The sequence below is a fragment of the Aythya marila genome (genome assembly GCF_965140915.1).
Source record: "Aythya marila genome assembly, chromosome: 7".
NCBI classification, from domain to species: Eukaryota; Metazoa; Chordata; class Aves; order Anseriformes; family Anatidae; genus Aythya; species Aythya marila.
The window spans coordinates 5329513-5345933 of record NC_139048.1 but is presented as its reverse complement, the minus strand read 5'-3'; the positions used below and the strand labels follow the sequence as shown (position 1 = coordinate 5345933).

The 16421-nt window shown below is 37.1% G+C and overlaps 1 long non-coding RNA gene across 2 annotated transcripts in view; it reads left to right on the top strand.

Moving 5' to 3' along the window:
- LOC309880330 overlaps positions 1-7342 on the top strand; it is a 35278-nt gene extending 27936 nt beyond the window's left edge. For both annotated transcript variants that reach the window (XR_014317942.1, XR_014317943.1), the window contains one exon: positions 416-7342. This is a non-coding gene — a long non-coding RNA (uncharacterized lncRNA). The remainder of the gene's footprint in view (positions 1-415) is intronic.
- Positions 7343-16421: the final 9079 nt, after the last annotated feature.

Here is a 16421-nt window from a genome sequence, read left to right as displayed (position 1 = left end):
ATGTAAATTCTGGGTTATGTTTTTCTCTCTCTCTTTTTCTTTTTTTTTTCTTTTCCCCCCTTGGGTGTGCATTTATTTGTTATTTGGTTGGGTTGGTTTGTGTGGTGATTTTTTTTTCTTTTGATTGGTTGTGGTTTTGTTTGTTTGTTTGTTTGTTTTCATTTTTTTCCAGCTAACCCAATAAATACAAAACAGAATAAAAATTAATTTTAATAGATGTGCTCCATTCACAGAACATGCAGCCCGTAATGCGTACACTGGCACTGCAGTGGTGATGGGCATCTTTGAGGAGTTCCTTTTCACATACATTGTTTATTTAGATATAAATTGTAGTTCTCACAGATAAATGGATGATAGAAACATAGCCATCTCAGCTTTTATTTTTATTTTTATTTTTATTTTTATTTTTTTCTAGATTCTGCTAAAACAAATTCAAGAATACAGTCTTTGATAACTATGTGCTCTTGGAGAAAGCACCAAGATCAAATCAGTGAGATAAAGGATACTTAAGCATAGGAAGAGAATAGCATGGACATAAAGCAAGCTTCCAGGCAGACTTGACCTTCACAGATGTACGCTGAACCTCCTGCTGGTTGCTGGACACATAGAAATGACCCTCAGCTGATTTCACAACAGCCATCAATCAGATCGTGCTGATGTTCTTGTGTTACAGTTTAACTAGTGACCTGAAGAGTGCCACACCATCAAATACAAGATCTCACCAGGTCTATGAGGAATTTCTTCCAGTAATTCCTCCAGAAATGGAAGTAGTGGTTCAGGATCTCATGACCTACACTGTGAACTTAACTCATATCGTTACTGAAAGAAGTTTGTTTGTAGAGATTGTTTTTGTATTTGTTATTCCAAACAAAGGAAATTCTTTGTTGTTTTCTTTCACTGGAACATTTTCTTGGAATATTCATTTGTATATTTTTACTTTCTTTTTGTTTGTATGTCTGTATAAGGCATGGAAGAAATTTCAAAACAATGTATGAACCAAGCTTTTCCTTCCCAATATGACATGCTAAGCTTCAAAAGACATTAATCTATCTATGTGTACTTGATACTCTAGTGCTAAGCTAGCATTCTTTGGAAGTGGCCACAGATACAGGGTTCCTGAGTTTTGGGGTGAGTTTTTGTTTTCTGGTGAGGTCCTGTGGTGTGAAACTAACAGGAGCTTTCCCAAGCACCCAGAAAGAGCCTGACAAGGGAGTTACTTGTGGTTGTTCTATTCCTTCTTGAATATGATGATACAAATGCAGCATTTCATAACAGTGCACATGAAATGCATGTGATGAGAATTTTCCCAGTTCATGCATATATCATACAGGGTCATGGGAGGGATTTGGATCCTTTATCACATGCAGACGCTGCAGGGTTTGGTAAAACAGTTTCACTTTGAATATGGATGTAAATGTTCTCACCAAATTCTTTTCCAAATGAAGTCTTTGGACAGAATTTAGATGAGCTAATCCTTGTAAGTTATAACATATGCTATACCAAGTAGAATGTAACATATTAAAACTTTGGAAGCCTGTTAAGATCCATGACATTTAACCCAGTTTAATTTTTTATTATTTTTTTTTTTGAAACAGGATTCCTCTTTTATGAAATAACAGCAAATTCAGCTTTTCCAGCGTTATGCCTGTGTGTTATGGAATCATCCATCAGCATGACTGATGGTCATCCAGGGCTTCATGAAAGAAGCTCTAGCAGTTATTGCTAGCTCCTGACTTGTGAGCAAACAGGCATAAGTCAGGAGAGTCCTGCTCTGTCTTTGTATCACGTCAGTTAACTCTACACATAGGGATATAATTTAACACCATAGCCAGAGACTTTGGTGCACTGCTACCTGATCTGACTAGTAAGATAGCCTTTTAGCTGGAGTGTAAGACTTTGTGCCTTGTGTCAGCATTATCTTAGGGCTTGCTGCACATTTTCCAATTTCATAGCATGGTTGGCCTTATACATGTATATTCCTGAAAATAATATCAGCCAGAGAGTAGACTTTAAAGAAAACCTTTTTTCTAGATTTCAGAGTCTGGATTAAGTCTGGAATCAAGGCAGAAGTAGCAGCAGAACAGAAAGGTTTTTATTCAGTCTAGAAAGAAGTTTATTCTTAAACAGTGGCCTACTCTTGTATCTAGAACCTATGTAGTTATCATAGAATCGTAGAATATCCAGGTTGGAAGGAACCCACAAGGATCATCAAGTCCAACTCCTAGGTCCCCAAAGGACTACTCCCAAAAAATAAATAAATAAATTCAGACCATGTGTCCAAACAATTCTTGAACTCTGGCAGGCTTGTGCTGTGACCACTTCCCTTGGGAGCCTGTTCCAGTGTCCTACCACCTCATTATGGTACTGTAATTAGGACTTTTGTTCCATTTTATACCACACTGACCCCTTAATTAAAGGTGTTCAGCCAACAAAGGAAACTAGATTTTTTTTTTGTTTTTATTGTTAAAAAAGAGGATGCTTATCTCTCAGTGGTCATTTAAAAAAAAAAAAAATGGGTGGTAAAATAGAAGAATACTGTACTCTGGAAAGATGACGAAGAGAAAGGTTCCTGTAAGGATAGAAACACAAAGCTAAAAGACAAATTCAGGTAGAAATAAGGTGCCTATGCTACTGTTTTGCTATATCTATATGTCCCTTGTATTACTATACGCAGAATGCAATTGGTTGCAGAACCTTCCCACAGCTGGGTGTCTTTGAAAGGCTTAGCTGAAGCAGTTAAACAGGATAATCCAATAAATGGAAATACCGAAGAAGGTGCTTTGATGTAATAATTGCATCTTGGCTTTGGTTATTCTTTTTTTTTTTTTTAATTTTTCTGCCTCCAGTCCTGAAATCTTACAACATCCTGCAATTCATGAGCATCATATCTCTAAGGAAAGGGTACTTCGGATGAGTGTGGCTGCAAGAATGCACTAGAGAAATGGAAGACAGAGAGTGCTGGAGACGACGAATGTTGAGGAAGATGAAAGCACAAGAGCCTACCATGGTAGACTGCACACAGCATCCTGTTTTGTGATACTCTGTTCCAACCAGTCATGGGGAGGTATAATATAGCTTCCTGATTTCCATAATATTACTTTCTACCAAGTAAATAAGGATGAACGGCTCTTCAAAGTATTTGAAACTGCATGGTAGAGTCAGCCACAGGTTAAAGCATTCTCAGCTCACCGTCTGATCTAGCTTGAGGAGCAGAGATAGAGTTTCTCTGTAATCATGAGGGCAGTGAACGTGTCTAAACTCACTCACATATAACTTCAAAGCTGATCAAGCAAAATCATCCAGGATTTTGTTCATTATAAATGTATCCTAGTTTACTGAGCAATTAGCAATTCACTATTTATGTGTCATCATTCAGGAATTCCAACATGCCTTATTCTACAGAATTTTGCCTTGTGTTGGATATAGGACCAGTGTACCCCAGCAGTGCCACCAGCTAGTACTGAAAAGTTCAGGGAGTGACCTTTCAGAGAGCTTCTTCCATGACCCACTTTGAATGCTCAGACACTATCACAAAATCCCTGGCCATTTCCCACCTGCTGTAAACGACACTAAATATAGAGCTGACACAACAGTTTACTAGAAAACATAATTACAGGGCCATTTTTCTTCAATAAATTAATGTTAAACAAAGGTTCCATTCAAGGAACAGATGGCAAATACCAGGTAATACAGATTAAGCAACGTTGGCAACAGTTGATACATTTACACAAAGCACAAAGATAGTAGATGCTAAGTGTTCCTTAAAAATATGCTTGAATCATGAAAAACAAAATCCTTTCATGGATCTGGTTCTAAATTTGTTCAGATGCAAAGTACTTCAATGAGGCTGCGGGGCAAAGGGCTCCCAAGATCTCTGCCTATGAACATGCAAATTCCACTCTAGTAAATGTGTTGATGGTTTCCTTATAATTTATGTTTTTACTAAGTTATGATATCAAACATAATTTGCTTGAGCAGGGAAGTCAAGTGGTTGGAGCACAAGAATGACAGCTGAAGTGTTTGGGCTTTTCCAGGGGAAGTAACTTCTGTCTTGAGATGAATACAGCAAGATCTCGTTTGCCCAAGAAATAACAAAGACTTCAGCCTCCACATAATAACAACAAACTGTTGTGTGAAGCAGCATACTCCCCACGCTTCAGCTAAATGTGTAAACACAGCCTGCATCAAAATCCTTTCTTCTTCACATTGCTGATATCTGCTGAATTTCTATTTAGTTTCATGTGGTATCCATAGCCTCCATCAGTGTAGAAGCAACCAAAACCCTTTTTCTTGCATTGCCTTTACTTTCCCACAGGTCTGGATGGGGCTGGTAACGTTTCAGTCCCTGGGATTTGGATGAATGCTTTAGGACCAGCCTGGGAGAGAATTTCTAGGAAAAGTGCAGCAGAAGGTATCCCTGTTCCCTTGATTGGCTTGGCAAGTGTCAGAAATATGCTTGTTAAAGACTCGTTTTTCCCTTTACATTGTAACAATATCCAGGGGAATACCCATAATTACTTAGAAAAGACTTTTGATATGAATTCAGCTGACCTATTCTCTGTCAGACCCTATCCCTACCCTTGACACCAGCTGTGGCCAAGTGAAGGAGACAGTGGAAAACAGGCTGTGGGGGACTGAACCACAGTGTTGAAAAAGGCTATCTGCTACATAGTTGGATCTTCCCAAACTCGGGAAACATGATTTCAGGCTCCCTTGGAACCTTCATGAAAGAAACTCAAAGAGCAGCAGTGACTCAAGTAGGGAGAGCTTGTCTTTTCTGTTTGTTTGTTTCACCTTTAGTCTGCTTCCCTCATTTTCTATCCTCTCTCCCTGTCTTTGTGTGTGTTTTCAGGTATGTAAATGTATACAAGTGTACTTATACAGACAAAAACTCTTGCTTTGAAATTATTATTCAAATATCTGGGGAGCAAAAGCCAGTGAATGGATCTTATACACTAAAATAAAATAAAACTAGACAAAGAAATGCTGGATTTATTACAAAACTAAAAGCCCAAAGCAATGCATGCAAACCAATTTGCTTTAACTACAGTAATAATTCTTTGAGGCAGATTATATGGGCCCCTTACACATGAGTTACACTTCAATAGTTAAATGCAACTCAGTCTAGCAAGGAGATACAGCTCTGATGTTTGGAGCTGGTAAACTCCCTTGCTAGAAAGCACATCTCTGAGAATCACCACACAATGTAGCAGCTACTTTTTAAACACACAAGATCATAGATTTTTCAGCTACACATTTTTGGATTTTTAACTCGTGTACTTTGAGCAATATACAGACATTGTTTTCCAAAATAACTACAAACTTGCTTGTTGCTTGCTTCCCTTGATTCAGTGAATTCACCTGGGTAACATCTAACGAGCAAGAAAAAATATATAATTTTGGCTAGTAGCTTGAATAAACATCCCTCCCCATCCAGGCTACATAAACATGTTGGGTGCTGCCTGCTCTAAGACACCTTTACTCTTTCTTAGGCATTTGTATAATCTACTGCAAGATGTCAGAAACTTCAGAGGTTCTAGCGCAACTGAAAGTGCTAACTCCAGACGTTTAATGCATTTTTTTTCTCAGACTCTCTCTCTCATGTTCCACTTGGAAAGGAATTTTACCACCATTTATTTTATTTAAGCCCCACTTCAGAATGAAACAGGGTTATCACTCTCCCAGTTTATTTTTTCCTGTCCCATCTTTGTTTTCTGTCCTTTTGGAAGACTGCTTGTCCTGTTTTCCCACTTGGCATGCATACAGTAAATTTTTTAGTTGCCTTCCAGGCTACAAGGCTAAAAGGTCCCAGAGGGGTTGGGTGCTTGATTGGAAGGACACAAGCAATGTAGAAACCCTAGTCCTCTGTGTTAGAGTTAGCAGAAATGTGTATTGCTAGGATTTCAAAAGGAAACTACAGTGTCATAGGCACCAGTTTCCCAAGAGCTATCTCTAATCCCTTCACCTCTTTTGAAAACTCCCAGTTTGTGCATTTGACATCATGACATCCTGGCATAAGTACTTTATGAATAATTGTAATGGTCTGAAAGACAGCTTGTGCTACAGCTTTGCTCATAAACCATGACACTGGTCACAAGTCCTGCTGTGGTCACAAGCTGTGGGATTGCACACATTCATCACAGCAAGTCTCTTCTTAATACCATAAGCAGCAATGTGGAGTGTTGCTCTGGGAGATGTATTCTCATCTGGAAGAACCATATAGATAGCGAGAAGTAAATTAAGGTGTTTATTGTTAAATTATACAACAATTAATGAAATAACAGCAGTTTACAAAGGTTACATAGATTTAGTTGGTGATTCTTTCAGAAATTCAAAGCTGTTCTGGAACTTTCTCATTGCTAGGTTTAAGTCAAAAAAATTTTAGGATAAAAAAAAAATAAGATATTGAGAGCCTCTACTGAGAAAAAAACCATTCAGTTCAGGGTGGAGATTTTGCTAGTGCTGAAAGAGACCAGAATAACTAATCCCACTCCTGGTTAGAAGGAGGGTCAGGGACACAAATTTTGTAGCATAAATAGTTATTTCTAGAAACTAGAACAGTTCCAGAAGAAGAAATTGCCAATCCAATAGCTGAATACAAAGATGGTAATTTGACTTGAACCCATGTTATTATAGCTGTAATCTAACAAGGTTACGGTTGTAATCTAACATCCTGCAGATGTACATTACTCCAGTGACTGCATCTTCATGGAAATCCTACACTGAATACATGTACTTCTAATACTTCACATGCTAATGGGTCAGATGTTAATCAGCTAAATGAGAAGACCGTTTGAAATGCCTTATCAATGTATTGCCTTTGAAGTAAAGAAACCAAAACTAGAATTTAGGGTAGAATTGCTTAAGAACTTAGCCAACAACTTATTTACATTATTATTAATGGTAGATTAAAAGGGACAGTCACACCCAAATTGAGCTTGGCACTATATACATAAATAGAAAGCCCAAGTACCTGCCTTAATAAGCAAACAATTGGAAAGAATTTATTTCCTCATCTCTTTATTTCTTGACAACAATGAAAGTTTCAAATGTAGACACTGAAGATTTAATTCCCATCTCCAGTGCTAACTATACTGATATATACCTTTCAGTGTGCCTTCATGAAACAAGGAAATGTTTTAGATTTATAGTTAACTGAAAAACTACTGATGACACATTGACACAAGTAATTCATTTTACTATCTGTCCTAACATTTTTTTTTTTTTTTCCTGACAATAGTTCTTACTGGTATAAGTATTTGAAATTATATGTTGCAATAGTTAATTAGTATGTATTCCATATTGTCAGCCAGGAAAGTTTCTGACTACCTGGAAACTCTTCTTACTGTCCTGATTTTAATCAATTTCTGTTTGTACACTTCAGTAGGTTTTATTAAAATAAAATTTCTTAGTGGAGATAATCTGGTAATTTCTTATCAAAAAAGGAAATCTTCCATTTCTCAATTCCTAACACAATTGTTTCACTATATTTTGACCAAGGTTTTAGACACTTAAATTGGATTGCAGAAGAATTTAGGTGCCTAATTCCAAGAACTGGATGCCCCAACTCTTGCATGGGCCTCCAGGTGTCCAGGATCAATGTTATACTTTGACAACTGACTGGTCATTTTGGCCTTCTCATTGTCTGTGAGAATGAAGAGCAGAGCTCTGCCCTGCTTGGGAGCAGCAATGCATGATCAGCTGTGATACTTCAATCCTGAAAGATCCTGTTTTAGAGCACAGCAGTGTCAAACATTGTTCTAGAGAAGACTGGCATCCAGTGTGGACTTTTCCAGTCTAACTGCAGTTATCGCTTTGACCAAGTTCTTCACAACAAAATGTTTTAGTGTTCACTAATTTTAGTGTATGTCAGATTGCTGAGCAACTAGCCTAAAGTCACATCGAGTTGCTGATGTAAAATAAATAAATAAATAAATAAATACAACTTTACAGCTTCACCTGTAGGTGGCAAGAACTATGGTTCCCCACTTCATAGCCCAGAGCTGTGGCCAGCTGTTGGAAATACCTTACCTTCCTCCTGCCTCTGACACACAGCTTTTTCTAAGGCTTTGGCTGCACAACATTTATGCTATTATTTGTAAAAGTAAAACTTTGATTATATCATGTGTTAGAAAAAATCTTAATGAAGCTACCAATACCTTCTAGCTAAGCAGACCTTTGTAGAACCAGTGAGCATATTTCTCTGAGATTTTTTTTTTTTTTTTAATTTGAATTACGCTGGGCTCTTTTACTTATGACTGCTATAGGAGGTATTTGTTCTATGGCATTTATTTTTTTTTGGCAATCCACAGCTTCTCTCTGAGTGTTACGCTCATTTTATGTGTTCAGACTTTCCTGCACATGGAGTGCCAGCCTGGAAACAGGCATAGCATCTTGAGCAGCAGTATTTGAACCAGCTGTGTGCTACTGCACAGGTGAACAGTGAGTGGCACTGTGCAAAGGCTGCACCCTCCCCACATGTCCCCTTCCCAGTTAGCTCTGTGACTCACAGGCACGTGCTCCTTGCTGTTGCAGTGGGCCCGCAAGTCGATGCAGAGACGATTTGCCTCACCCAGTCAGATCCCTAAATTAAAACCAAGACTGGCAGTACATCAAGTACCAGAATGTGTTCCAGGTTTAAGCAAATGCATAATGGCAGGTGTACAATGGAATTTAGGTCAGGCAGGCAAAAGTGATCAACAACACTGAGCCACAGGCTCTAACTCTAAATAATCAAGAGACCAGCCAGGGGTTAGTCCTGGCAATTGAAGTGGCACACTAAGAATAATTGCATGTTCGGAAAAACATCCCCTTGGGCCTTTATAGTCAACCCAGATCACTAGAAATGATTGTGATAAAAAGCATAATGAAATAAACAGGGCTGCTGGTATCTGCCAGAACATCCTTTGCAATAATCCAGGCTCTGCAGAAATGTTATGGAGGAAGACTGAAGGGTTACTGAAGAACTAAAACATTGGAAAGTACAACTACTTTAATAACTGGGATGCAGATATTTTGAAAGAATCCTATATAAGAAAAAAGGAATCTTACACATTATCTTTAGCAGAGCACTCAGAGAGGAAAAAAAATAATTCTTAATTACTATGACTGATGTCAAATATTTTAAAAGAGTTATTTGGAAAATTGCTGTTTATTTCGTGCAGGTGCTCAGTGAATCCTTTGCAAGAGAATGAAGATATCTGTAGAGATCTAAAACACATAAAGGAAATATCCTTAGGGTTAAAAAGTAGGATGTAATGTAAATTATTCATAGCTGGAAATTAGTAATTAGTCATTCAGTGACAGAGGAGACAGGAAGCCTAGTCAAAGTGTTCATTAGGAGGTTCTAGTCCCCTTTTCAAGCAGGCTGCAAAATGATAGCCAGAGTCATCTGCCAAGGAAAGCCAGCAACACACCCAATTAGGGAGAGGTCATCCTGCAGGACCAGGCTGCAAGTCAGAGCCTCCTATGTCTGTGTGAAGAAAGCTGTGTCCTCCACGAGCCCAGCAAGAAACTAAATGAAATGCTGCAGACATTGCCCATAGTTGAGTGAACAGTGAACAGGGAGTCTTCTGCTCCTTAAAAGATGTTCCTCAGCTAAATCTGCGGGGTCACTTGCTTAGGATCATAGGAAGCTACAAATGTATGTCATTGGAGAGTCTCTGTTTAATGCTGTTCTATTACTGCCTTCAAGCACAATGGGGCAGGGGCCATAGTGACCTAAGAACAGTAAGTATTTATTAATTATGGGGCCCACATGCTCTCTGGGAACTCAAGATATCTGCTCCTGGAAAGTAAACAGTTGGAAAATATTCAGCTCAGTAAGGAAACTGGAAATGTATGGCAATCATATTGTAATGAACAGCACCGAATGAAAAAGGCAGTTGTTTTTTTGTTTTGGTTTTTTAATGATTCTAGATGTTTTAATATGTTTACTGGAGGTTTTTACCTAACTAACATTCACTTGCCTTTATGTAGTTTTTTTGTTTGTTTGTTTTGTCTGTTTGTTTTGGAGGGGGACTTCTTTGGTAAAAATTTTGAGGTTTGAGATAAATAAACTAGAAAATATAATGAAACTAAATAATTTTAATATAAATAAATAAATAAAAACATTTAAATAAACGAACTCATCCCCAAAGCATTTGCAACTTTTAGGGCTAAATTTTTTAAAAAAGTAAGTTTGAAAAACATGAGTAAAAAAAAAAATCTGAAAAGTTTTTGTTTCAACCTGAAAAGGCACTTTTATTTTAAAAAATAATAACATATATAGTATGTAAGTTCATTTAAGCTATTAAAATAAGTATTAATAATTAAATTAATTGCAACAGTTTGGTTTCATAGGCTCAATTTATGCAATAGATTTAGAGTGTTATGATATTTCCTAGGGGATGAAACCTCCGTTTGAATTATCCAACAAAGGAGCCTGAAAGGATCCCACAACTATATTTTAGTGTTTTCAATAGTAAATCTGCTATAGCCACTCTAATTTTACTCTGTGTGCACAATATTAACATGGGCTTCACCCTTGGCTGCTATTGCTTACAACTTGAGAAGCAGGAAAACTGAATGAGGGTCGACTGCATGGTTCTTAGTGCCGGAGGAAATTTAAAAACTGTGTGTATTTGTCACCTGCAAATTCTCAAAGCACTAGGTAAGGGCTGAGCACATATTTATACCATGAAACTTAATTAGGGCATTACTTATGTAATCTACTTATTTGGTAGAAAGGCAAGCCATAAAGATACTTCTCACCATACTGTGTATAAGCTGTCTGCATGTCATACATGTACAGCTGAAGAGAAAACGTACATGAGGTCAAGGGCAATTATAGTATACAAGGAAACAGCGTTAAATTAGGGAACATATCTCTAGGTCAAGAAATGGTTTTAGCGGAGTTGAAAAATGAGTGAAAGAAGATTTAGGAGACACAAATAATTATCTAATGAATTTTTGGCATGTGGACACTCTCAGGATAGAATCAGTCAAATAGCTTATTTGAACTAAAGCTGGCCGGTTTTTGCTATATGAGTAGCATAGCAGTAAGAATCATTTTTACAGGCCAGAGGGAGGAAATTAGAAGATTACATATAAATCAACAGAATTGGAAAAATGTAATAATATAGTATTCTGACAAATACTGTTTTAAAATACATTCACTTATTTAAAAGCCCATACCAAAGCTGCATATAAACTCACAAGCTACCAAGAGTTTGAATAAGAGACTCTGGGGCTTTACTCATAAAAATGTGCTGACATGGTTGGGTCAATTTTTTTCCATTAAGTTTAATGGTAGAATCAGAACGTACATCCATGCATGGCTTGAAAAGAAAAATGTCCAATTTGTGAAGTCTGGTACCAACCAGTGAATGAGATTAAGAGAATGTGAATTTAACCTAGGGAAAGGCTCCTGTTTTTCTCCCATAAAAATGAGTGATTGTATTGTCAGTAGCAAATTTAGTGCTATTCTAGGGAATGGTAGAACTATCATGTTGCATGCCAATGCAAAGCTGTTTACAAACATAGACATATTTTCTTCCTCCTAACTTTATTTTCTTGACTGTGTTTATTCTGAAAACAAAAATGCCACAAAAAGTGAGAAATAAATGCAATAAGAGTCAAAGAATTATCTGTGGTCAGCCACCTCAACTTAGCAATTTTCTACTTTTTTTAGTGTAAATGGACTTGACCACAAAACTCTAATTTCATTTTATTTACCTTAAAGACTTCTGGGTATGAAGAGCTGGAGGTCTGTTTCTGACCTAGTCATACCCTTTGGGTTCTGTTGAAAACACATAGGCATGTCTAAACAAGGACAGACCACTCTTTTGAGACCAGGTTGGTCTCAAACATAAACCAGCTTTGGTCCAGAAGCTGGGTAGCCACTTTAGAGGCTCCTTGCTTAAGGCATCTGTATTGTTTCCAGAGATGTAGTTTAAAGCTGACTAGGTCAGAAGATAGGCAAAACCATCACTTCTGCACCAGTTCGTGTAGACTCCCTTCTAGCAAAAAAAAAAAAAAAAAAATGGATAGGAGCTATTATTTGTGGTGTCATCATTTTTACAGCTTTTGGTTCCTTCATAGCCCTGTTCTAATAAAAAAGTTTTTATTATTTTCAAAGGAGAAGTAACAGAATAGCAAGTTCATAGTGAATTTATAAGACCATACACACTGCTGTAAGGACAGTCATTTATTTAAGTACCATGATGCTAAAATAAAATAAATTTTCAGAACAGCTTTAAACCTGGGGAGATGATTATGATACAGTCCTTAGTAAGATCTAAAGATCATTCAGCCATGTAAACAATGGTCCTGTGAAGTACAAATGGGGACTTTGGCAGTTAGATTCCCTGTATCTCTACAGAATTGCATACAGCCAAAGGGATTATCTACTCCAGCATTCATAAATCTTTTAATCCATATGTTCCTGAATGCAGTTACTCTAGTAATGCTCCTTTAGAATCTCTTATCAGAAATATAACAAAAAGGTAGATATTATTCTCTGAGAGTGATGCCACTAACCAGAAAGCCCTTAGAACATTTGCACTGTAAAAAATAATTTTCCAGAACTTATGTTTTGTCAATTCTGTAAACATTGTACATAACAAAATGTACCATTCCTATGAGGGAAGTTATTGAAATGGCAATTTAATGTCCAGTTCCCATAATCTAAATATTATATCATGAAGGTGTAACAAAGCTTGATAAAAAGTTGCCTCAGGCTTTTTATGTGTTGATCGTACCCATGCAGTCATATATCTCCCATTTCCCAGTGTAGAATTATTTGCATGGGAAAATTGTGAGGTGATGTACTATTCTGGTCACCTGAGACATTTGTTCTTTACAGTAACTGGAAAAGATCTGAAGCATGACAAAGTGGCAATCACACAGTAATCATTCTCAGCTCCCACATGGGAAGCCATCAGATCAGCTAGGACTCTTCTAGAAAAGAGGCAGCCAACAAGGGTAATGACAAGGTCTATAAAATTGTGAATGATGATATTGTAGATGCTAAAGGTTTACACTGGTTTAAGAGGAAATTGGACAAGTTCATGGAATAGAAATCCACTGAGGGTTATTAAATCATTGAAACCACATCTGAAGCTGAGAGCAGGGAGAGTTTGAGTGAGGAAATCATCTGTGCTTGTTCTCTTGTTGCTCTTTGCCTATGGACATCATCAGAGGGAGTGCTGTTGGATAGTCAGATTGTCAGTGTAACCCCTGTCCTTAAAATTTTATGTGATGAAAAGCTGTGGAAACTGCTATCAGTTCAAGCCTTCATGACTAGTATGACTCTCCTGCACAGAAAGTTTTATATATATATATATATATGCATAAACATGCATATTTATATAAACATAAACATGTTTATTTTTATAAACATATGCAAATAAACAAGTTTTTATATATATATATATAGCTAAATATGTAGCTATATATATATATATGCAAAGCTGTTTACAAACATAGACATATTTTCACATGGGAAAATTGTGAGGTGATGTACTATTCTGGTCACCCGAGACATTTGTTCTTTACAGTAACTGGAAAAGATCTGAAGCATAACAAAGTGGCAATCACACAGTAATCATTCTCAGCTCCCACATAAAATATATATATATATATAAATATATATATTTGGCAGTTAGATTCCCTGTATCTCTATAGAATTGCATACGGCCAAATATATATATATATTTATTTATTTATATAGAGAGATAGATAAATATATATAAACTTGTTTATTTGCCATATCACTCTCAAATTTTTAAATGGGTATCTGAACAAATAAACAAATAGGCTAAGATCTTGTTTTAATGTGCAAAGTTGCAATTTCACTGGAACTGCTTTTGAAGAACCAAAACAAACAGCAAATATTTTTATGAGTCAATCTGCTTAAATGAAAATAGTACTGAGCTTTGCATATTTTGCAGTCTCTGCTTCTTTGATCCCTGAAGAGAGAGGTTCAACCATTTGCCTACTCTGAAATAGGACCATGGGAAAAGCTGATTTTCATAATCCAGTTATGGATTATGTTCTAAGCATTCTTGAGTAAGTCATTAGGGATTCTTGAAGATTCAGATGATATATTAATACAAATGGTCACTGTAGGAATACTGGATGGTGTTACCAAAATCAAAACTGTTGCATGGTATGAAATGCAGGTTTGCTCTCACTGCAATCAGTGACAGTGACAACATCACCTTTGGAGTTGCACAAGAGTCTCTGCACAATGCCTTGACAAGGGTGAGGCAGCTATCTACCTCTAGGGCACTCCAGGCAAGAGTAGAAGGAGAGATTTTAACCTCAGACTTTAGCGTCTACCCACACAAGCCACAAGCCTAAGGAAGGACTATGTCGGAGAAGTTACTTTCACTTCAAATACAATCACAGATAAGATGAAAGTTAATCCTTCACTAGGGAGGGATGCTAATGAATTGAAATTCTAGATAATACCAAGAAAATGTTGGCTCCGGGAAAATACAATGGGTGGGCCAACTGCTTACTAATGCCAAAATCAAGTACAAATATTTAAAGACAAAATCATCTGGAAATTACAGGGATAGAGATAAAACAACTAATAAAAAGAGATGATTTGTACCAAGATAGTGACAGAGGTGGAAAAGCCCTCATTTTATTGACTGTTCTTATTAGAGCTATAAAATGCAAACGCTGTGCACACATGTGTCTGCCATCTGCAGGGGCTGGCAGCCTGCAGGCTGGCTGCATGGGCAATCAAATTTTCACATTATGAATGATAAGAAAGCAATACAGTGGCAGAGGTGGCTCACGACATGCTCTGCCATGCAGGTGGTGTTTACAGCTAAGCACCTTTTTGGAATGAACTCTTGAGGTCAAAACAATCCAGGGAGTCATTTGAGCAGAGAGGCAAACAATATTAAAGTAAATATGAGCTCATTGTAACCCTGGCTGCTCAGGCCGTTGTGTTTATGGCAGACTTCCCAAACAGAGCAGGTCCCCTTTGTAGTCCTGCAATGCACCTGCCACTTTTACAGCACAAGCTCACACCTCTGTTTTCACATTGGCAATTCATCTGCATGCCCTGCTCGAATTTGCAGGTTGGGCAGCCAAAGGAACGAGCATTCAGATTCACACTTAATATCATTTAAATGCATTGCATAGCAGAGAAATAGATTTAAAAATTACCTTGTAGAAGCAAAAATCAGGTCTATTTAAAATAACTTAAAAAAAAATAGGATGCCATGTCTTTGAGAAACAGTAGTGTACATTGAACATTTTATAGCTGTTACTACCGGACTGGAAAAAAAGTTCAATATTTGGCCTCAGCTTTCAGACACAGCTATGTTCAAAGATGTGTTACTCAGTGAGATTCAGAGCAGACCTTCACTGGAAAGCTGAATTTGGACACACCGTGTTTGGTGAGATCAGCTCTGTAATATTATAACTCAATTTAAATATGTGAAAAATAGATGGAGTTGAAGAAAATCACACCAGCTGCCTAAGTGAAAGTGACAGCTGCCCAAGTGAAGGGTCTTTAACTCTGAATACATGATTTAATGCTGATTTAGAACAGTGCCCTGCAATGGTATCAGAGTTTGTGTCTATTAATACTGACCAATATCTAGTCTTTCCAAATGAGTTAATTTTATATTTTCTTTGTTTTTGTTCTGTGCAGAGCTACAGTTAACAATAACTTACTGTGTTACCAGTTTCTGTACAGGCAGAAGGTATTCCTGGCTCTTACATCTTCTGCAATGCATCCACCTTCCCCTTTATTTTTATTTTTTGTAGTTTTTGTTGTATTAATCAAAAAGTGATGCTTCTCAGCAAGCAAGCTGTGTTTGCAAAGCTCACTGAGCAAAAAGTTATTTTAGAAAATATTTATTTGTGAAGATGATATCTTGTTGTGAATATGACAGAAAACTCAGAAGTGAAAACCTAAGAATTTTGAGCTTTCATGATTATTTTAAAGAGGCAGTTGCTTAGTACTAGGAGGGATTGTTGCTCTGTTCACTATAATTGAGTGCAGTCAAAGACCTGACTCAGCAAAGTATAGCTATCAGTAAGGAAATAGCTTATCTGCTCAAAATGCTGTGAAAAAATACAGTGGCAAGACCACGGCCGATATTTTTAGATACTTACTATAGAAAATAAGTGCATGGGAAAGATATGAAGTAAATGATGAGGAAGACATTTGGGTCATCTTTTAACTGAATCAAAAGCAGAATTTTGTGTAGCTAAAGGTCAAGGTTGGTAAACACATTCAGCTGCTTAGTATCAGGGAACCCTTACTCATTTTCTGTTTGAAGGCAGCAGATAAGAAAAATGCACTGCCAGCTTTTTCAGTGATGCTAGATCCTTAAAGCTGCTTTTCGACACAGATGGAGCAGAGATGGAATAGTCCCCTCTTTCTTTCTAATAATAGCTATCATTTGTAGGAA